Source organism: Littorina saxatilis, linkage group LG5 (assembly GCF_037325665.1).
Source record: "Littorina saxatilis isolate snail1 linkage group LG5, US_GU_Lsax_2.0, whole genome shotgun sequence".
NCBI lineage: Eukaryota > Metazoa > Mollusca > Gastropoda > Littorinimorpha > Littorinidae > Littorina > Littorina saxatilis.
Window position 1 is genome coordinate 54,065,038 of NC_090249.1, and position 23,407 is coordinate 54,088,444.

At 39.6% G+C, this 23,407-nt stretch overlaps 1 protein-coding gene across 1 annotated transcript in view; it reads right to left on the reverse strand.

The window, feature by feature from the left end:
- Positions 1 to 21,161, reverse strand: part of LOC138967437 (uncharacterized) — a 74,015-nt gene extending 52,854 nt beyond the window's left edge. The window contains exon 1 of the mRNA XM_070339987.1: positions 20,365 to 21,161. The gene's annotated coding sequence lies outside the window, so the exon portion shown is untranslated. The remainder of the gene's footprint in view (positions 1 to 20,364) is intronic.
- Between the last annotated feature and the right edge of the window lie 2,246 nt (positions 21,162 to 23,407).

A 23,407-nucleotide genomic window follows, 5' to 3' on the forward strand; every position in this document is an offset into this window, starting at 1 on the left:
GGAATGTGTATTGATTATCATTTCAAGAACGTGTCCATAAGCACTCTGCTTGTTAACGTTCTTAATGTTGTTATTGTTTGAAACGTGTGTATGAGAAATTGAATAAAACACGCTTAAACCAACTCCAAGGTGTGAAGTGGACTCGTTCGCGCTGCTTCCTGGAAAATGAAAAGAAGGCCGCAAGTACTTCACTGCCGTTCTCGAGTTACGTTAACTTTAACCAAGGTAGCAGCTAGCATGGCTTTGGTAATCACTTTGCCTGGTCAGTTGATCAAACAATCTGTCCGACCGGGAAAATCATAAACTGTTCAAGGAAGATAGATAACTCGGCTGAACAAATGACTACCAGTTAAAGCACACCGAAGCTCCTATTCAACCTCCATCACCTCTCCCCTTCACATTTTTAGACAAAGGGGAGGGGGTGTGGGTAGGTGAGAGGGGAGGGATGGGGGGGGGGTAGCTAGTTACAGTGAAGACACATTTGCGCCAACCAAAATTATAAAAAGCTCATCATGACCTTGGTTATGAAGACATAAAATTATCAATCAATCAATCAATCAATATGAGGCTTATATTGCGCGTATTCCGTGGGTACACTTCTAAGCGCAGGGATTTTTTTTTTTTATGCAATTTATATCGCGCACATATTCAAGGCGCAGGGGTTTATTTATGCCGTGTGATATGGAATTTTTTTGCACAATACATCACGCATTCACATCGGCCAGCAGATCGCAGCCATTTCGGCGCATATCCGGGTCATACCTAAGACTTTAAAATTGGCAATCTAGTGGCTGCTCCGCCTGGCGTCTGGCACTATGGGGTTAGTGCTAGGACTGGTTGGTCCGGTGTCAGAATAATGTGACTGGGTGAGACATGAAGCCTGTGCTGCGACTTCTGTCTTGTGTGTGGCGCACGTTATATGTCAAAGCAGCACCGCCCTGATATGGCTCTTTTCGTGGTCAGCTGGGCGTTAAGCAAACAAACAAACAAACAAAAGTACAAAGGACTTAACATTTCTTACATACTGCTTGACTAAAATCTTTACAAACATTGACTATATTCTATACAAGAAACACTTAACAAGGGTAAAAGGAGAAACATAATCCGTTAGTCGCCACTTACGACATGCGGGGGGAAGAGAAATAAGGATGTGGAAAAGAAGACTTTTGGTAAGTGAAATAGAGGTGATGGATCCAGTCAGGTAGAAATAAGACAACAAGAAAGGAATCGAAAACTGCAGGGAATAGTAGGGAGAGTTTTCTTGGAAGGAAATATAGGTGAAAGGACTGGTAAGGCAGAAATAAGACAAAAGAAGAGAAGTAAAGGGGTGGGGAAGCTCAGTGGGAACACTCCCGCCGCGTGAAGGCGACCCCATGGGAGCAAGTAAAACGCTATTTAAGACAAAACAAACAAGAGAGATCATAGCGAGAGAGAGAGAGAGAGAGAGAGAGAGAGAGAGAGAGAGAGAGAGAGAGAGAGAGAGAGAGAGAGAGTCTGGAGTCTGGAGTTTGGATGGTTTATTGATTGGGCCTTGGGCCCATTTCAATTAGAGAGAGAGAGAGAGAGAGAGAGAGAGGGGAAAGAGAGAGGGAGAGAGAGAGAGAGAGAGAGAGAGAGAGAGAGAGAGAGAGAGAGAGAGAGAGAGAGAGAGAGAAACTGAAACTGAACTTTATTACTAAAGGATAGAGGTTTTAGGCAAAGCCTAATCTTACAACCTGCCCCTTATACAAACACTTAATACAGACGCACAGAATATAGATAGTCAATCAATCAATCAATGAGGCTTATATCGCGCATATTCCGTGGGTACAGTTCTAGGCGCTCTGCAGTGATGCCGTGTGAGATGAAATTTTATACGGCCAGTAATTGCAGCCATTTCGGCGCATATTTACCTTTCACGGCCTATTATTCCAAGTCACACGGGTATAGGTAGACAATTATTAACTGTGCCTAAGCAATTTTTGCCAGGAAAGACCCTTTTGTCAATCGTGGGATCTTTAACGTGCACACCCAATGTAGTGTACACGGGGGGGAGTTCGGACACCGAAGAGAGTCTGCACACAAAGTTGACTCTGAAATAAATTTCCGCCGAACCTGGGATCGAACTCACGCTGACAGCGGCCAACTGAATACAAATCCAGCGCGCTACCAACTGAGCTATATCCCCGCCCAGATAGTAAAATTGACAAGGTTATTGTTTCTTACAGACGAACATAATGTAAATAGTAATAAGAAAAAAGGTTATGGTTTTGTATACACACTCAAAAATGGGAAAAACAATATAGTGTGGAAATTGCAGCATAGTTGCAATAATCATTGCATATAAACATCCAGAGAGAGAGAGAGAGAGAGAGAGAGAGAGAGAGAGAGAGAGAGAGAGAGAGAGAGAGAGAGAGAGAGAGAGAGAGAGAGAGAGAGAGAGAGAGAGAGAGAGAGAGAGAGAGAGAGAGAGAGAATGACAATTCTTTATTTAACGAGGGTAGTAGATTAAGCAGTGATCTGCTTTTTTACATCCAGCCCTCGCCCTAAAGAGGGACAAACTACAAAAGTGAAATAAAGAGAGAGAGAGAGAGAGAGAGAGAGAGAGAGAGAGAGAGAGAGAGAGAGAGAGAGAGAGAGAGAGAGAGAGAGAGAGAGAGAGAGAGAGAGAGAGAGAGAGAGAGACTCCAAAAGCCTCATGCAATCTTTGACGTCAACGCGAAGAGACGTCACTCGTAATTTGTCGCAATAATTAGTTGGAGAAGTATGTTTAATTCTACTGGCCATAAGTAGCACAAATGGTAAACACTATTTAGTTTGTGTTATTCATGTGTGTTACTTTTGTAAAAGAGTAATTCATACAGTGTTCACAACAGGTGTTTTAAAACTGTGTTCAAAAGTGGAACACTCCAGTTTACAGTATATAGGCCTACAGCAACTAGCCGGAACGATAAGCTCACTAAGATCAAACGAATTATGTATTGTCTGCCTGTCATTTGGGTAATCCTTACACGTAACAAACAAACTCCGCCTTGATCCCAAGATAGTCCACATCTTATTGCCCAGAGAGGTTTTAAAAGCTCGGAAAAAATCAGACAGTCAGCGAGCTACTTCTGTTCTCCGACAGCGTCTATCGTGGCCTATTGTCAATTTTCGCCAAGAGGTGTGAATTGGTCAGTGACGCACTTAAGGCTGGAGAACACTTTGGAGGCCCAATTTCAAAGTGATTAGGTAGTTTTAAAAGTTACTTTTTCTGTTAGTTCAATGTTTGCTTTATCAGGAAAATACAAAATATAAAGGGCTTAACGCGCAAAATTTTAAGATAACGACTGAAGTTTAAGCATAGGTATCAGATTTTTTCACGCAAACACTACTGAATAAGTTGCAATATTGTATTGTGAAAATGTAAACAAAATAACAATCAGATGATCACAAACTGAAGAAGAGAAATAGGGAAGCAAAATAGAACATTAAACGTAGTGATTTTACTTGTGAATTCGGAAAAAAATCCTTTTGTATCCATTTTGAAGCTCAATTTGAAGCATGGAACACCAACAAACATTGATTAAAAGTGTTAAAGTGATTACAGTGTTCAGAAATAGTGTTAGATACCAAGTTGAGTTATCCCTCTTTACCAATTTTAAAAAAAATACACCTCTTAACGCGCAACATTTTGAACTGTGATGCTTTTACTACCCCCACCCCCTTCCCATTTGTCAGAAAAGAGTGCATATTATCTTCCAAATAGAAAAGCAGGGTAGTCAGATGATCAAAAACTTAAGAAGAGAAAGAGGGAAGCAAAATAGAACATCCAACATAATGATTTAACTTGTGAATTATGAGAAAACTATTTTTTTTACCCATTTGTGAAGCTTAATTTGAAACTTGGAACACAGACAAACATATATTAAAAGTGTTAAAGTGATTACAGTGTTCAGAAATAGTGTTAGATACCAAGTTGAGTTATCCCTCTTTACCACTGTTAAAAGAAATACACCTCTTGTCGCGCAAAATCTTGAATTGTGATACTTTTACTTCCCCCACCCCCTACCCATTTTTTCAGAAAAGAGTGCATAATTATTATCTACCAAATAGAAAAGCAGGGTAGTCAGATGATCAAAAACTGAAGAACAGAAATAGGGAAGCAAAATAGAACATCCAACATAGTGATTTAACTGGTGAATTCTAAAAAAAACCCCACTTTTTTACTCATTTTATTAGCTTAATTTAAAGCTTGGAACTGAAGACAGAAAAAAAAATTAAAAGTGCTAAAGTGGTTACAGTGTTCAGAAATAGTGTTTGATACCAAGTTGAGTTATCCCTCTTCATCACAGTTAAAAAAAACACACCTCTTGTTGCGCAAAATCTTGAACTGTGATGCTTTTACTACCCCCACCCCCTACCCATTTTTCAGAAAAGAGTGCATATTATCTTTCAAATAGAAAAGCAGGGTAGTCAGATGATCAAAAACTTAAAGAAGAGAAAGAGGGAAGCAAAATAGAACATCCAACATAATGATTTAACTTGTGAATTATTAAAAAACCATTTTTTTTACCCATTTTTGGCTCACGTAAGTGTAGCCTATGCGATGATAAACTTTGTCTGTCTGTGCGTGCGTGCGTGCGTGCGTGCGTGCGTGCGTATGTATGTATGTGTGTATGTCTGTGGTAGAAACTTTAACATTTCCGAGTCTATGGATTACGTCAGTCTCGATCAAAAGTGTTCGACGTGTGTGATAGAAACTATTTGAAGACGTCACAGTATGACGTAAGAGGGTTAGACGTCACGCAAAGGAATTACTGAAAGTCTCGGTCATTGTTATTGTGAGCGGGCCGAGACTTCTTGGCAGATCCAGGGTCTCGCTTTCTTGCATAGTTTCACCTATGCTTACTGTGTGTGTGTGTGTGTGTGTGTGTGTGTGTGTGTGTGTGTGTGTGTGTGTGTGTGTGTGTGTGTGTGTGTGTGTGTGTGTGTGTGTGTGTGTGTGTGTGTGTGTGTGTGTGTGTGTGTGTGTGTGTGTGTGTGTGTGTGTGATTGAGTTTGTGTTACTGTTTGTCGATTTCTTACGTGAGCCTTGATGGCTTCGCCTCTTGTTGAAGCTTAATTTGAAACTTGGAACACAGACAAACATAAATCAAAAGTGTTAAAGTGATTACAGTGTTCAGAAATAGTGTTAGATACCAAGTTGAGTTATCCCTCTTTACCAATTTAAAAAAAATACACCTCTTAACGGGCAAAATTTTGAACTGTGATGCTTTTACTACCCCCACCCCCTTCCCATTTGTCAGAAAAGAGTGCATATTATCTTCCAAAAAGAAAAGCAGGGTAGTCAGATGATCAAAAACTTAAGAAGAGAAAGAGGGAAGCAAAATAGAACATCCAACATAATGATTTAACTTGTGAATTATGAGAAAACTATTTTTTTTTACCCATTTTTGAAGCTTAATTTAAAACTTGGAACACAAACAAACATAAATTAAAAGTGTTAAAGTGATTACAGTGTTCAGAAATAGTGTTAGATACCAAGTTGAGTTATCCCTCTTTACCACTGTTAAAAGAAATACACCTCTTGTCGGCCAAAATCTTGAACTGTGATACTTTTACTTCCCCCACCCCCTACCCATTTTTTCAGAAAAGAGTGCATATTATCTACCAAATAGAAAAGCAGGGTAGTCAGATGATCAAAAACTGAAGAACAGAAATAGGCAAGCAAAATAGAACATCCAACATAGTGATTTAACTGGTGAATTCTGAAAAAACCCACTTTTTTACTCATTTTATTAGCTGAATTTTAAAGCTTGGAAGACAGAGAGAAAAAAAATGAAAGTGCCAAAGTGGTTACAGTGTTCAGAAATAGTGTTTGGTACCAAGTTGAGTTATCCCTCTTCATCACAGTTAAAAGAAACACACCTCTTGTCGCGCAAAATCTTGAACTGTGATGCTTTTACTACCCCCACCCCCTACCCATTTTTCAGAAAAGAGTGCATATTATCTTTCAAATAGAAAAGCAGGGTAGTCAGATGATCAAAAACTTAAAGAAGAGAAAGAGGGAAGCAAAATAGAGCATCCAACATAATGATTTAACTTGTGAATTATTAAAAAAACATTTTTTTAACCCATTTTTGAAGCTTAATTTGAAACTTGGAACACAGACAAACATAAATTAAAAGTGTTAAAGTGATTACAGTGTTCAGAAATAGTGTTAGATACCAAGTTGAGTTATCCCTCTTTACCAATTTTAAAAAAAACCCACCTGTTAACGCGCAAAATTTTGAACTGTGTTGCTTTTACTACCCCCACCACCTTACCATTTTTCAGAAAAGAGTGCATATTATCTTCCAAATAGAAAAGCAGGGTAGTCAGATGATCAAAAACTTAAGAAGAGAAAGAGGGAAGCAAAATAGAACATCCAACATAATGATTTAACTTGTGAATTATGAGAAAACTATTTTTTTACCCATTTTTGAAGCTTAATTTAAAACTTGGAACACAAACAAACATAAATTAAAAGTGTTAAAGTGATTACAGTGTTCAGAAATAGTGTTAGATACCAAGTTGAGTTATCCCTCTTTACCACTGTTAAAAGAAATACACCTCTTGTCGGCCAAAATCTTGAACTGTGATACTTTTATTTCCCCCACCCCCTACCCATTTTTTCAGAAAAGAGTGCATATTATCTACCAAATAGAAAAGCAGGGTAGTCAGATGATCAAAAACTTCAGAACAGAAATAGGGAAGCAAAATAGAACATCCAACATAGTGATTTAACTGGTGAATTCTGAAAAAAACCCACTTTTTTACTCATTTTATTAGCTAAATTTTAAACCTTGGAAGACAGAGAGAAAAAAAATGAAAGTGCTAAAGTGGTTACAGTGTTCAGAAATAGTGTTTGGTACCAAGTTGAGTTATCCCTCTTCATCACAGTTAAAAGAAACACACCTCTTGTCGCGCAAAATCTTGAACTGTGATGCTTTTACTACCCCCACCCCCTACCCATTTTTCAGAAAAGAGTGCATATTATCTTCCAAATAGAAAAGCAAGGTAGTCAGATGATCAAAAACTTCAGAACAGAAATAGGGAAGCAAAAAATAACATCCAACAGAGTGATTTAACTGGTGAATTCAGAAAAAAAAAACCAATTTTTTACTCATTTTATACGCTGAATTTAAAGCTTGGAAGACAGAAAAAAAAATTAAAAGTGCTTCAGTAGTTACAGTGTTCAGAAATAGTGTTAGATACCAAGTTGAGTTATTCCTCTTCATCACAGTTGAAAGAAACACACCTCTTGTCGCGCAAAATCTTGAACTGTGATGCTTTTACTACCCCCACCCCCTACCCATTTTTCAGAAAAGAGTGCATATTATCTTCCAAATAGAAAAGCAAGGTAGTCAGATGATCAAAAACTTCAGAACAGAAAGAGGGAAGCAAAAAACAACATCCAACAGAGTGATTTAACTGGTGAATTCAGAAAACACACACTGTTTTACTCATTTTATAAGCTGAATTTAAAGCTTGGAAGACAGAACAAATAAATTAAAAGTGCTAAAGTGGTTACAGTGTTCAGAACTAGTGTTAGATACCAAGTTGAGTTATCCCTCTTCATCAAAGTTAAAAGAAACACACCTCTTGTCGCACAAAATTGTATACTGTGATGCTTTTACTACCCCCACCCCCTACCCATTTTTCAGAAAAGAGTGCATATTATCTTCCAAATAGAAAAGCAAGGTAATCAGATGATCAAAAACTTAAGAAGATAAATAGGGAAGCAAAATAGAATATCCAAAATAGTGATTTAACTGTAGATTTCAGAAGAAAAAAACCCTTTTTTTTAATCATTTTTGAAGCTGAATTAGAAGTTTGGAAGACAGAAAAAAAAAAAGTGCTAAAGTGGTTACAGTGTTCAGAAATAGTGTTAGATACCAAGTTGAGTTTTTGCTCTTTATAAAAGAAACACACCTCTTGTCGCGCAAAATCTTGAACTGTGATCCTTTTACTACCCCCGCCCTCTACCCATTTGAACAGAAAAGAGTGCATAATTTGTATTCTCTTCCAATTAGAAAAATAAGTAAAAGCAACTGGACATTTTTAAAATACATCTTTTCTGTCAGTCCAAGGATTGCTTAGTCCATTAAAAACAAACAGACTAGGATTTAACGCACCCATTTTAAGAAAAAGTTAACATGATAATTGATATAATTATCAGACTTTTTTTATGCAATTACTACTGAAGATTCCAGACCAGGTAAAACAATCATTTTATATCCTTTGTCACATTTTTTTATTTTTTTTATAAATCTATCTATAGCGAGTCTTGTCTCTTTGTGTCATTTATTTTCAAGAATTCTATCCTGGCAACAACAACAACAAAAACACCTACCTACCTACCCTATTTTTTTTAGCCATGTTAATAGAAACAGACAATTTATTTGTTTTGGCCTAAAGATCTTGAAACATTTGTTTTAATAGAGAAATAACAAGTTCAGCCATTAGCTGTGTCACTCGAATTTCTTTGTCAGGCTGAAACTTAGCTGTTGCGTTGGTGTCTGCTGTGTGTATCTGGGTCCAAAGCAACTTTCACATTCTCATCTACACACTCACGTTACACAAGTATATATATACAATTCCACCCACAGAGGCGTTCGGGGATGGGGGTCTCGCACTCGGGCGAATCACACCACAAAATACAAAGTATAACGTACACAGATTTTACTATTGAACCAAAAAGCAAATTAAATCATGAATAAATCAATCAAGCAAAACTTCCACACAATGACACACTCACTCTCGGTTCACACTGCGCTCTGGACGTGCACACTTGGCAGCACGTATACCGTTCCGGCACCGTTTGTCTTCCTGCAAGTCCAGCATAGGCACACGATTGTCCAAGAATCACAATAATCCTCGTGAATGTCACAGCAGGCATAGTAGAAAAGTCCAAAAGGGTGCGTTGATGGTGGTAATCCGGTGTACACACACACACACACACACACACACACACACACACACACACACACACTCCGGTTTGGTAAGTTACCTGATAAATAATGTAGCCTGTGGATTTAACGGGGAGACTGGTCAGACAGGAAGAGCATTTCACATTTCCGATGTTCAGCGATAAACTTGTTTTCTTCGAGAGTTCGATCTTCGTGCGATTCTGGCGCGTTGTCACCAAGAACGTAAAAAAAACCCCAGGATATCATCATGATGCCTCTCTACAAAAACCAGGCAGTCTAGGAACTCTTCATCTAAAGTCAGTCAGTATTAGCCCCTCAACACAATCCTCATCTTGTCCCATAGTGATTTCTGCCGCCAAAGAACGTGTGGTTCTTAACTCACAAGACGGATTTGTCGTCTTCCATTTCGAAATTCAGATCTACCCCAACTACGTGCATTGATCTGAGCAATAAAATGTAGATGCGATAATCTGCAAACATCTCTTCAACACAATCTACATCTTGTCCCATCGTGATTTCTGTCGGCAAAGAACATGTGGTTCTCAACTCACAAGACCGATTTGTCATCTTTCAGAAATTCAGATCTGCCCCAAGTGCGTGCAATAAAATGTAGAAGCGATAATCTGAAAAAAAATCTTTTCGCGTGAACGCTGCCACGTTGTCATCATGCAGTCCGATGTCTTTTATCCAGAGCAGGGATGAACACACTTTTTCATCAGTAGTTTGTTATGTTTATCCGCAGACTGATTTCCATTACTTGTCGTCTGTTTTAGCTTGACTCGTGGGGTTCTTCAGCAAGGCAAAAAGTGCTTGTTTACTGACACGTCCTCACGCACGACATGTCGTAAATGCAAGTTCTAACGATTGTTTTTTATTGCAGTGATACAGAATGTCGATATTTGTAAACGTCTGCCATTTCCTAATGTTTATTTCATTATTTTGCATACGGATATGGCTAGTAAGTGGATAATCTGTTACGACACGAAACGCGTTCTAAATCCGGGAGGGGAGGCTACTCCAACGTAGAAGGGAGGCTACTCCAACGTACTTTCCAAAGTGTGCTCCAGCCTTAATGACCCTTGACTCCTTAGGTGTGAAGCGATAAGGCCGCCGAAAGCGTTTCTGCCTTCGCAATTGGTCTGTGACGAGATGGAAACAGGAGTTAAATCAAGCGTGAAATGTTATTTTTGATTTTTTCAACTTATTTTTTTTTAAATTGCAGTTTCGGTATAAAAGTGGTCCCTCTTATATACTGATAATGGTAATATTAATCATAAATAAAATAAAAATATATAGATAAAACAAAAACAAAATAATAATAATAATAATAATAATAATAATAATAATAATAATAATAATAATAATAATAATAATAATAAAAAGAAGAAGAAGAATAATAACAAGGGTTTTTATATATCGCAAATCCTATCATGGTTCTGTGCGTCTCACAAAAAAAATTAAAAACATTGCAAATAAACAAATACAAAGTGATGTACATGATGAACATGGTGCAATTCTGTAACACATGTTACATAGCCACTGGTGAATTAACAATAACAGAGAGAAAAATAACAAAAAACGGTCATATAGGTTTTCGCAGCCATGGGAGGTAATCGGAACCGACCAAACAGACTGAGCCAGTAGCGCGACATATGTTGTGACAACCAGGTGACATGACAACCAGGTGACAGTATACGTAAAGTAGCGCGACATATGTCGCGACAACCAGCCTAAGGGTTAAGACAAAACCATTTTTTCGCTTTAAACAAAACACCATTAACATAGCCCAATCACGTACAAGATGCACATTCAACTACATGATTTATTCAGTATCTATCATAACAATTGTTTGTTTGTTTGGGAAACATCGAGAAGTAATTTTAAGAAATTTTTCAAAAGATGACGGACTGTGCTGTCACCCGTCGCCAGTGTAATTAACTAACTGGAGATGGGTGACATCACTGTCATAAATTCATTTTGGGGTTTACTGATAATCAGTAACATACTGTAATAATTATACCAAGAATAACCACCCCATCCCACCGCTCATCAAATAAGGGTATCCCAACAATCGACAGAAAAAAAACCCGGAAAGGTTGTCTTGTCATCATTTTCACGAGTTTTCATTCACAAACACCTGGTAAATAAATCTCATGTTCCCCATGCAATAAATCGAGGTGGTGAATGGGTTTGAGCTTTCAGGTGAAACGTGGATTGTCAAAGTAAAAGCCAATCAGGCTGATTGTTTGATGTGTGGAACCATCGCGGCTTTGGATTTTTGTTTCCGAGGACAACGATTGTAAGCATTCACTCTCAAAGACCCAATCAATGACAATGTTGATAATTACCGCGGCGACTCATAGTCAATTTGCAACTTATCTCTGTAATCGCAAAATCCACAACGAAAAGTCATAAACACTTAAAAAGAAAAGAAATATGCTCAACACTTACTGAATTCACACACGTGTATTATCGCAGCTCCGTACATTCTCAGACGAAGAAAAGCGTCAACAAGCTACGTTTGACGTCACAGGTTGACGTGTTATCTCGAGCTACTGTGACGATGCTTTGTGGCCCGGAGTTGGATTCTAAAAATTCGTCTCCCTGTGCGTTATTGTGCATTTTGTTGCACAACCAAAATGATGACAAAAACGATGTTTGGTGGCTTGTCGTCAGACCAGCATTTTGTTGTTGGACCTCGGGGAGCATATCGCCTTTTGTCTCATATTTATCAACCGCGGCCTTCGGCCTTGGTCGATAAAAAGATGAAACAAAAGACGATATGGTCTCCTTGTCTGTCAAAAACCCATCAAACATCTTATATTGTTAAGTTAGCATGCGTATTTTGTGTTCCGATGCTATTCCTACTCATGCAGATGTCGAGTGCATTTGAGGTAAAAAAAAAAAAAATTAAAAAAAAGAACAACAACCGGCAGTTTTGTCGCGACATTTCTCGCAATAATGTTTTGGTAAAGTTTACTTCCTCGTCCGGATTTTCATATGTAATTTTCCATGATGTTCGACCTGCAGCCGACTGCGAAATACTCTTAAATGTTTTCAAAGTTGCAACGCAAGTAAGCGTTTCTATCTTTCACTGAACTTTTGTTGTTGTAGTATATGACATATCTGGGCTACGGCCGAGATTCGAACCCGCGACCCTAAGATCACAAGTCCACCACCTGAGCTACCCGGGCTCCCTTGAAGCCAATCGGTATCGTATGTGTTTGAATCTTTAGTCCGATCATACCACGTTTAATGTCCTGTTTGGAGTAAAACAAGCTCGAAAAAAAAGAATATAATAGAAAAAGCACAATTTCCTAAGAAGCGCTTTACACTACTGCGCTATATTGACTTTCTGTGGCGTGAACGCGACAGCGGTTGCCGTCAGGTATGAAATCGACACAGGTATTGAGTTTTGTCTTCGTATTGTCTTTTATAAGGCTTAAAAAACAAATAGGTGTGTTTACGGTAACCCGACCTACCCTATTTTTTGGGGCCGACCCTATAACTTTTTATTACATTTGTCAAACAAATACACACAAAAACCAAGTAAACGAGTGCAGAAAACGCAATGAAAGCGAAAGCGCTCGAGTCGCACACTTATTTCCCTGTCAAGTAGGTTTAATTTGTACACATTAGAAAAAAAGTTTAAAAAAAAGTGATTGCCCATCTTCCTACCCTATTTGTTTGGGCTATGTTACCGTAACCACACCTTTTTTTGGGGGGCCTAATGTGAGTTCGAAGGGTTGACTGAATGTAGTAATTTCGTATACGCGACATGTTTTATGATATTGCTTACTTGTCAACTGCGATCACATGTCTAAACGGACTGCGGCTGCCAGTTTCGGCCCCAACTAACGTTCACAACCTGTCTTTCACAACCTTTAAACTCATGTTTGTTTTACATTTATTTTTTTAATTACATTGTACTATCTCTACATCACCAATAAAGAAAATTCATACACTACCATCTCGCTATACCGACTGCTAAACGTACCAAGCGGGCGGGACGGCTCTCAGTTAGCCGAATGCAATCACGTTGTCTTCTGCGCTTGAGCGCACCCCACACACACACTTGACATACTCTTGAAGGCGATAAGACACCACCCGAGTAGCCAACGGCGGCTTTTTTAAATTGCGATAACAACTCGGGTAGACAGTTTCAAACTGTCGTTAAAGACAGGTCCAACTACACTTACTTTTAAGATGTTACATTATGGAGGTCAAAATGGCCAATTTTCTGTAGTTTTCGGGGGAGAAATCTATCCTGTTACTGTATTAAAAAAGAAGCTTTAATTTTTCGGCACTATATTTGATTATGGTGGACTCAGTGGAACTCATTTTGATAAGCATCGCTCCACGGCTATTGCCAGTTGTCTCTCTGACCGGACACTAGCCTACAGTACTACGCGAATCTATCCCCCCCAAAATACAGAGTTATCTCTCATATGTTTTTCGCGAGCACTGATCTAAATTTGAGATCAGTGTTCGCGAGACGAAAATGATTGCAGATTGGCCGACTTCAACAGTGATCTCCGTTCTGTTCTTCACAGTTATGATAAAGACATCGTTCTAAGGTCAAAACAAGTCGAAATTTTGGGACTGCTGCCGGAAGGAGACCGTAATATATGGTTTCATCTCTGTCAACTGGTTACAGAAAAAATCGTCTGCTCCAGTGAGCGCCGAAACCAAACGGTTGATTATCACGTGACACTTTTGCCATATTTAGAGTTGTTTGCACAGTAAATACAGCCACGAAAAATAGCTCGCTTGAAACTGTCTTAGCTTACATATCAATTCCTTTGTAATTTAAAAATTACAAAACACCATGAAAAGTCATTATCGACGATCGCGAATCTGCTTATATCAATAATACATTACAAAAAGCTCTAAATATGTAAAAATAAAAAAAAAAAAAAATTTTTAATTTTTTTTAAAAAAAATCGGAAACTCAAGGCATCCTGTCAGGGAGAGAATGAGCTGAACTCATTTTGACCTGAGTTCAGGATGAGTGGAACTGTCCTAACATTCTCAGAGAATTATTTTCAAAGTTTATGTTTGTTTTAAACATTAATATGTGAAAACAGAATTAAGTTAGGTGATCAGCGATGCTGTCAAAACTACTTACATGACGTCATATTTGGCTGGTTTTTAGTGTTGATATTTTTGTTTCGAGCGACAGATTGACTGATTTGTTCCATATCGCTTAACGCGTTGTTTATTGTGGGTTTTTTTTAAACATTTTTTATTAGGTGTTTTTGTTTGTTTGTTGTTGTTGTAAGCACGCTGTTGGATCACACACACACACACACACACACATACACACACGGCTGCGTCTGCAGGTGACCCGTCTGCAGTTTTACTAGATATTGCACATCTTCGGCGTGTGCACTTTCAGTAGATCTTTTTGTCTTTCTTTGCATCCACATTGTGACACAGTGAAGCCGTCCACGCTGGGTGGTGGAGGTGGTTTGGACCCGATAGATAAAATATTACGATTTTTAGCATAACAAAGAAAACAAACCCGAATTTTCGAGCGATGGGACAATAAAATAGTTAAAATAATTAAATAAATAAAATTGATCCCTTGACTTTGGGGTTGCGCAACTCTGTTGCTACTAGCTTTCCTCTGGGAGAATGCGACCCGAATTTCCCAGCGACGGGACAATAAATTAATGGAAAAAAAACCTTATAGGTCCCCTGACTTGGGGGTATCGCGACTTTGTTGCTGCTAGCTTTCCTCTGGGAGGAAGCGCCCTAATTTCCCAGCGATGGGACAATAAAGTAATGAGAGAGAAAAATCTAATATATCCCTTGACTTTGGGGTAGTGCGACTCGGTTGCTGCTAGCTTTTCACTGGGAGGAAGCGATCCGAATTTCCCAGCGATGGGACAATAAAGTAATGAAAAACAAAAATATAATATATCCCTTGACTTTGAGGTAGCGTGACTCTTTTGCTGCTAGCTTTCCACAGGGAGGAAACGCCCCAAATTTCCCAGTGATTGGACAATAAAGTAAAGAAGAAAAAACATCTGATAGATCCCCTGATTTGGGGGAAGCGCGACTTTGTTCCTGCTAGCTTTCCATTGGGGGAAATTGACCCGAATTTCCCAGCGATGGGACAAAAAAGTAATGAAATAAGAACCAAAACATGTAATAGATCCCTTGACTTAATTTGGAGATGACAAGAAAATATCGGGCGTATTTACATGATTTGTAAATCGCGGGGCATTGTTTTACATTTTTACTTCTTCTTCTTCTTCGGCGTTCCAGGATTGCATTTTTTACGAATCACGGGTTAACACGCTCGCATATTACGTGTTCTATGCTATTCCTTCTGATGCAGGTGTCGATCGCATTCACGATCAAAAACATGAGTTTTTGCGTCAATTACTAGGGGCATTATGCCAAAAAGCGCTGTATGTCAGCAAGGACTTGGTAGTTTGCTTTGAAACTTTCCGAATATTTTGCCTACAAACTACATGTACTACGGGCAGTACATAGACAAATTGAACGAAATGACATAGGCATTAATGCCTTAATTTGGGTGCGTAATTTGTCGCAATAATTTGTTGCCAAAGGATTTTAATTGATATGCGCGCAGCGGAATGTATATGGCCTTTCTGATTCCTTATTGAAAACATTTAATAGATCCCTTGACTTTGTAGATGACAAGAACATATCCGGCGCATTTACGTGATTTGTAAATCGCGGGTTCACACGCTCGCATATTTTGTGTTCTATGCTATTCCTTCTGATGCAGGTGTCGATCGCATGTGCGGTCAAAAACGGGAGTTTTTGCGTTAATTACGAGGGGCATTATGCCAAAAAGCGTTGTATGTCAGCAAGGACTTGTTAGTTTGCTTTGAAACTTTCCGACTATTTTGACTACATACCACGGGTAGTAGCATAGACAAATAGAACGAAATGACATGGGAATAAATGCCTTAATTTGGGTGCGTAATATGTCGCAATGATTTGTTGGGGAAGTTTGTTTAATTCAACTGGTAAAAGTAGCACAAATGGTAAACACTATTTAGTGTGTGTTATTCATGTGTGTTATTTTTGTAAAAGAGTTATTCATTCAGTGTTCACAACAGGTGTTTTAAACATGTGTTTAAAAGTGGAACACTCATGTTTACAGTATATACAGCAACTTATTCGGAACGATAACCTCGATAAGATCAAACAAATTATGTATTGTTTGCTTGTCATGTGGGTAATCCTTACACGTAACAAAGAAACCCTGCCTTGACCCCAAGGTAGTCCACATCTTATGGCCCAGAGAGGTAATGAAAGCTCGAAAAAAATCAGACACTCAGCGAGCTACTTCTGTTCTCCGACAGGGCCTATTTCTCCCACATGAAAGCTAGCAGCAACAGAGTCGCGCTACCCCAAAGTCAAGGAATATATTAGATTTTTCTCTATCATTACTTAGTTTATTGTCCCATCCCAAGGTAGTCCACATCTTATGGCCCAGAGAGGTAATACAATCTCGGGAAAAAATCATACAGTCAGCGAGCTACTTCTGTTCCCTGACATGGCCCATCGTGGCCTATTGTCAGTTTTCGCGGATAGGTGTAAATTTGTGAGAGACGGACTGAATGACACTTGACTTAGGTGTGAAGCGACTAGAACACCAAAAGCGTTTCTGCTTCAAGACAGGCCTTCGCACTTGGGCTTTGTCTGTGACGAGCTGGAAACAGAAGTTACATCAAAGCGTGAAATGTGTTCGATGTATTTTTGATTTCTTCAACATTAATTTTGTTTAAATTGCAGTTTCGATATAAGCGTGGTCCCTCTTATATACTGATAATGAAAAAATAAAACAATAATAAAGGTTTTTATGTATCGCAAATCCTAACATGGTTCTGGGCGTTTCACAAAATAAATGTGTTAACAAAATTACAAAGCAATGTACATAATGAACATTTTCCCCGAGTACGCAGTACTAGGGTCCAGCAGACTTTAATTGTGTGTGTGTCTGTCTCGACTTAAAGGCTTATTGCTGGGAAACTACTGGGCGCAGTTCTTTCAAAAGTTGATACACTAACTTGATAATAGGTCCGATTGATCGTATTAAAACTTCATAATGTTACCTGGGACCTAAATGCCCCCCAAAACACAAAAGCCGCTCTTAACGGTGGGAGTTTTTGCGGGGGAGGCTGGTCGCTTTGCGAACAGCCAGTCACTGAACTAAAGGGGAGACTTGTAGGCGGCTGAGCACGAGAAAAGCATGATTTGCAAGACAGCCGATGGGGATTTGGTCTCGGCAAAGAAACTATTGGTCTCGGTGAAAGAGAGAAAGAGAGCACGAGAGAGTCTATGGCCAAAGTGATCGGGGATCGATTCCCGGCATGGGCGGTCTATATATATATTTTTTTTTAAATTCTCGTTTACTATTGTTTATTATGAACGTTTTAATGTTTTATTTCACTCTAATAATTTTTTTAATTGTGTAAAATAAATTAAAAAAAAAAATATTTTTTTTAAATCCAAGTGACCCACGTTCGATTCCCGGCATGGGCGGTCTGTTTGTTTTTGTTTTTTTAAATTCTTGTTTACTATTGTTTATTATGAACGTTTTAATGTTTTATTTTACTCTAATAATTTTTTTAATTGTGTAAAATAAATATTTATTTTTTAAATCCACGTGCACAAGACAAAAACTTTCATACTGGGGGAGCGTACTCAGGTCCAGCGCCAGCGTTTTTTATAAAACAAAACCATTTTCTTCCTATAAAAAACACCAACAACAGTGGCATCAGCATTAACAGGGAAAACAAATCTAAAAATTAATAAAAGCACAATCACCTACAAGATGCACATTTTAATACATTATTTATCCAGTATATATCTATCATAATATTGATTGTTTGTTATTATGTGTTTGCGGCTGCCAGTTTTGGCCCCAACTAACGTTCACAACCTGTCTTTCACAACCTTTAAACTCATGTTAGTTTTAAATTTATTTTTTTAATTACATTGTGCTATCTCTACATCACCAATAAAGACAATTCTTACACTACCATCTTGCTATACCGACTGCTAAACGTACCAGGCGGGCGGGACGGCTCTCAGTTAGCCGAATGCAATCACGTTGTCTTCTGCGCTTGAGCGCACCCCACACACACTTGACACACACTTGACATACTCTTGAAGGCGATAAGACACCACCCGAGTAGCCAACGGCGGCTTTTTTTAATTGCGGTAACAACTCGGGTAGACAGTTTCAAACTCTCTCCCTTCCTCCGTACCTCTCTCTCTCCCTCCCTCTTTTGTTCCCTCTCACTCTCTCCCTCCCTCCTTACCTATCTCTCTCCATCCCTCCTTTGCTCCCTCTCTCTCTCTCCCTCCCTCCGTACCTCTCTCCCTCTCCCTCCCTCCTTTGCTCCCTCTCTCCCTCCCTCCTTACCTCTCTCTCTCTCCCTCCCTCCTTTGCTCCCTCTCTCTCTCTTCTCCCTCCGTACCCCTCTCTCTCTCCCTCCCTCCTTTGCTCCCTCTCTCTCTCCCTCCCTCCGTACCTCTCTCTCTCTCCCTCCCTCCTTACCTCTCTCCCTCCCTCCCTCCTTTGCTCCCTCTCTCTCTCTTCTCCCTCCGTAACTCTCCCTCACCCTCCCTTCTTTGCTCCATCTCTCTTTCTCCCTCCCTCCTTACCTCTCTCTCGATCTGTCTCTCCTTTGCTCCCTCTGTCTCTCTCTCTCCCTCTCTCACTTGCTCCCTCTCTCCCTCCCTCCCTTCCCCCGTACCTCTCTCTCTCCCTCCCTCCTTTGCTCCCTCTCTCTCTCTTCCTCCCTCCGTACCTCTCTCTTTTCCTCCCTCCTTTGCTCTCTCTCTCTCTCCCTCACTCCCTCCCTCCTTACCTCTCTCTCTTCCTCCCTCCTTTGCTCCCTCTCTCTCTCTCTCTCCCTCCGTACCTCTCTCTCCCCCCTCCCTCCCTCCTTTGCTCCCTCTCTCTCTCTCCCTCCCTCCTTACCTCTTTCTCTCCCTCCCTCTTTTGCTCCCTCTCTCTCTCCCTCCCTCCGTACCTCTCTCTCTCCCTCCCTCCTTTGCCCCCTCTCTCTCCCTCTCTTCCTCCGTACCTCTCTCTCAATATATATCACGACTTCCCTGCCCCCTTTATTCAATCTTTCCTACCGCCAACAATCTACCTCCCTCTTACCCTCTCTCTCCCTCCCCTCTGTCCCTCCATCTCACTCTCTATACCCCTCCCCCTCTCTCTTTCTTCCTCCCACTCTCTTCCTCCCTGCCTATCTCCCCCTCTCTCACTCCCTTCCTCCCTCCCACTATTTCTTTCCATCCTTCCTTCCCCTCTCTACTCTCTCATTTTCCCTCCTTCTCTCTTCCTCCCTCCATATCTCACTCTCTCCCCCCTCTCATTCCTTCCACCCCACTATTTCTTTCCCTCCCTCCCTATCTTCATCTCTCCCTCCCTTCCACACTCCCTCTCGCTTTCTTCTTCTTTCCCTCCCTCAATCCCACCAAATCTCTCCACCCCCCCCCTCTCTCTCTCTCTCCCTCCCTTCTTTTCTCCTTCTCTCTCCATCCCTTACACTCAGTCCATTCCTATATATCTCTCCCCATTTATCTCCCTTCCTCCGTACATCTCTCTTCATCTTGGTAGTATTATGACATTTATTAAATTAAAAGTAACAAGAAAGCACCTACGCGGTTCATACTTCGCAATAAGTCAAGTAAAGTCAATATTTATTTCAAAATACCCCTAGGGTTACATGAATAAAATAAATAAAAATTGCAATAAACACGACAAAAAAGATGTAATAATGAGACACAACACTTCGAATTAACCGAAAATAAATCTCATAACAAAATAATTGTAATCATTTTTTTTTTACAGGAATGTATATGTTTCTGTGTTTGTTTTTGTTTAAAAAAAAACTAAAAAAACGTGATCAAATAATCAGAACTCTTTCAAAATACTCTTAATAAAATATATTAAATGCAATAACTTTCGTTTTTTTTTAATTCAAATAAATGTTTAAGTTTGACTGCATTTGAATAGAAACTGAATTCTGATGAAAGCAGTTACTGTAAAGTCATTTGAAGTCACATGATAAAAATCACATGGTTTAGTTGAGCAGACCACAAAGTGCAGAGCTAAAATCTGTGTATGAATCTGTGTGAAAATCAACTCCGTTTGTCCACAGGGATGCTAGGAAGCAGTCAAATGGGGTCGCTCAATCTGCTCAAATCCAGTCAAATGGGGTCGCACGGGCCGACAAATGGGGACGTCCCCGTTTGTCGGAAGCGTCCCCATTTGACTGCTCTCCAGTGACAATCGTCCCCATTTGTCGGTAAAACCACCTACACACACACACACACACACACACACACACACATACATGCACACACATACACACACACACACACACACACACACACACACACTACATAATTATGACGAGCTTACCTGAGTAAGTGAAGTCTAATTGTGGTTTTATCGACCACAATGTAGAGAGGAAAGGGATTACGTGAGATAGAACGCGGGAATACGTCACTGTTTAACGACGTGTAAATGGTGCAGAAAAAAGAGAAAGAGAGAGGAAAGGAATAGGGAGGGAAAACGGTTATCAGTATAACTCTGAAGACAACTTAGGGCGAGGCACGTAATCCCTTTCCTCTCTACATTGTGGTCGATAAAACCACAATTAGACTTCACTTACTCAGGTAAGCTCGTCATAATTATGTAATTTTATCTCCCACAATTCCGAGAGGAATGGGTCACGTGAGACTTTAAAGTCTGCAACATTTACACCCTAGCACTGTCGATGAATTGAAATACTGTACATATAAACCTACCCCAATTCTTCATGACAGAACAGCCTGTCCAAAACTCCTCCCACTGTCCACTGGTTTCTTGTAAAAAGTTGTGAAGGTGTTAGCCCGACGCCAACCAACAGTCTTCAGAATGGTTGCCAGAGGAATTTTACTTGCAGCTTTACTAGATGCAGCGGAACGAGTTGAATGCGGCGTAAATATTGTCATGTCAATACCCGCTTTTTGTAATCCAATCTTTGTCCATCGACGGATAGTATCTCTCGACACCGCTTTGTGAGGGGCTGTCCAACTGATAAAGAGTCTCGTTTCCGTTCCTCTAAATGCACGAGTTCTTTTGACATATTGTTTCAAATAATGTACAACACAAATTGCCAAATCAGACGGAAAAGCACAAAATACCACTTCATTCTGATGTTTGTTTGGGCCAGAAGTTTTGAGCAAATCCCCAAACCTACATCGTACATAACATTTCCATGTGTTAGCTTCGACGAATAAAATTCATACGCGAAACAACAAGTTCCCGGTTCAAAAAACCAACAAACACCGAAAACTCCAAACTGTTTCCTTACCTTGCAAGTTGACACAATGATAAACAATCAAAATAGTCAATACACTTCAACTAACCTACAACTAAAACTTGTACAGAGAAAGGTTAGAGGAAAATGAAAGCAAAGCAAGAGAGACAGTGCACCAACACGTCTTCACAGGACGGAAACCATTCGTTCAGTGACGTATTCCCGCGTTCTATCTCACGTGACCCATTCCTCTCGGAATTGTGGGAGATAAAATTTAGAGTGTAAGCGCGATAGAGAGTATGGGGCGTAATGATGAGTTTCTTTCAGAAATGTAGTAAATGGTTTTGCATCGGTTGTTTCCCTTGTACCAGAACACTACTCTCGGTGTAGTGCTGGTCGTATGAGGCACACAAAATAAAAATGAAAAGGCTTTATAACTGATAGTAACTATCCTCTCTAAGTTAAAAGATAATCGTTTTATTGGAACATTTTCTATAGCTTACGGGTTTTGTTTTAATTTTTGCTGTTTTTCGTCACATGCTTGTTTATCTTTTTTTTTTCATGTGCTTTTTACTTGTTCAGAAAACCACTTTCTTTTCTTTACTTCGATCCTTCCTTCGTTTGTTTGCTTGAGTTTTGCTGTGTGTTTGTTTGTTTCTTTTATGTGTTTGTTTGTTTGTTCTCACGAGAAAGAGTGTACCTTTAACATTTTGAAATGTCATCATAATCAATCAATCAATCAATCAATCAATCAATGAGGCTTATATCGCGCATATTCCGTGGGTACAGTTCTAGGCGCTCTGCAGTGATGCCGTGTGAGATGAAATTTTATACGGCCAGTAGATTGCAGCCATTTCGGCGCATATTTACCTTTCGCGGCCTATTATTCCAAGTCACACGGGTATAGGTAGACAATTATTAACTGTGCCTAAGCAATTTTGCCAGGAAAGACCCTTTTGTCAATCGTGGGATCTTTACCGTGCACACCCAATGTAGTGTACACGAGGGGAGGGTTCGGACACCGAAGAGAGTCTGCACACAAAGTTGACTCTGAAATAAATTTCCGCTGAACCTGGGATCGAACTCACGCTGACAGCGGCCAACTGAATACAAATCCAGCGCGCTACCAACTGAGCTATATCCCCGCCCAATAATGAGGAATTATTAAAACAAAGTTTTAAGAAATCAAAAGATGCATCGAGTAACAATAACTGTGTTTGTTACCATTTTTGTTAAAATGCACTGCAGGCATGCATAATTCATACGAAGGTAATTTACACTAATGAACTACATTAAACATTACTGCAGACAACCTCTACCCCAGTTCAGTCTAGATCGTAAACAAAAATCAGCAACTGTCTTTTATTCCATCGATTAAATGTCCTTACATGTGTTTTTCACGAAAGGCATGTACCCTGTTGAAATATGTGTGTGACTGTTACAATCCTCAGAAGAAAAAATAAACCCTTTCACTGGAAAAGACGAAAAGTTCGATAATCTGGGATGTTATCATTATAAACGCGTTTTTAGTGTGTAGTGGGTTATCAACATTGCTTTAAAACAACAGTTTTGCAAGACAATCAAAACGATAATGCAACAGGCTTGTGACAGTAACTTCCTCGGTTGAACAAAAATTCGGCTTGTGTCAGTAACTTTCTCGGTTGAACAAAAAATTGGCTTGTGTCAGTAAATTTCTCGGTTGAACAAAACATTGGCTTGTGTCAGTAACTTTTTTGGTTGAAAAACAAATCGGCTTGTGTCAGTAACTTTCTCGGTTGAACAAAAAATCGGCTTGTGTCAGTAACTTTCTTGATTGAAAAAAAAAATCGGCTTTTGTCAGTAACTTTCTCGGTTGAAAAAAAAATCGGCTTGTGTCAGAACCTTTCTCGGTTGATAAAAACCCGGCTTGCGTCAGTAACTTTCTCGGTTGATAAAAACCCGGCTTGTGTCAGTAACTTTCTCGGTTCAACAAAAAATCGGCTTGTGTCAGTAACTTTCTCGGTTGAACAAAAAATCGGCTTGTGTCAGTAACTTTCTCGGTTGAACAAAAACTCGGCTTGTGTCAGTAACTTTCTCGGTTGAACAAAAAATTGGCTTGTGTCAGTAACTTTCTTGGTTGAACAAGAAATCGGCCTGTGTCAGTAATTTTCTCGGTTGCAA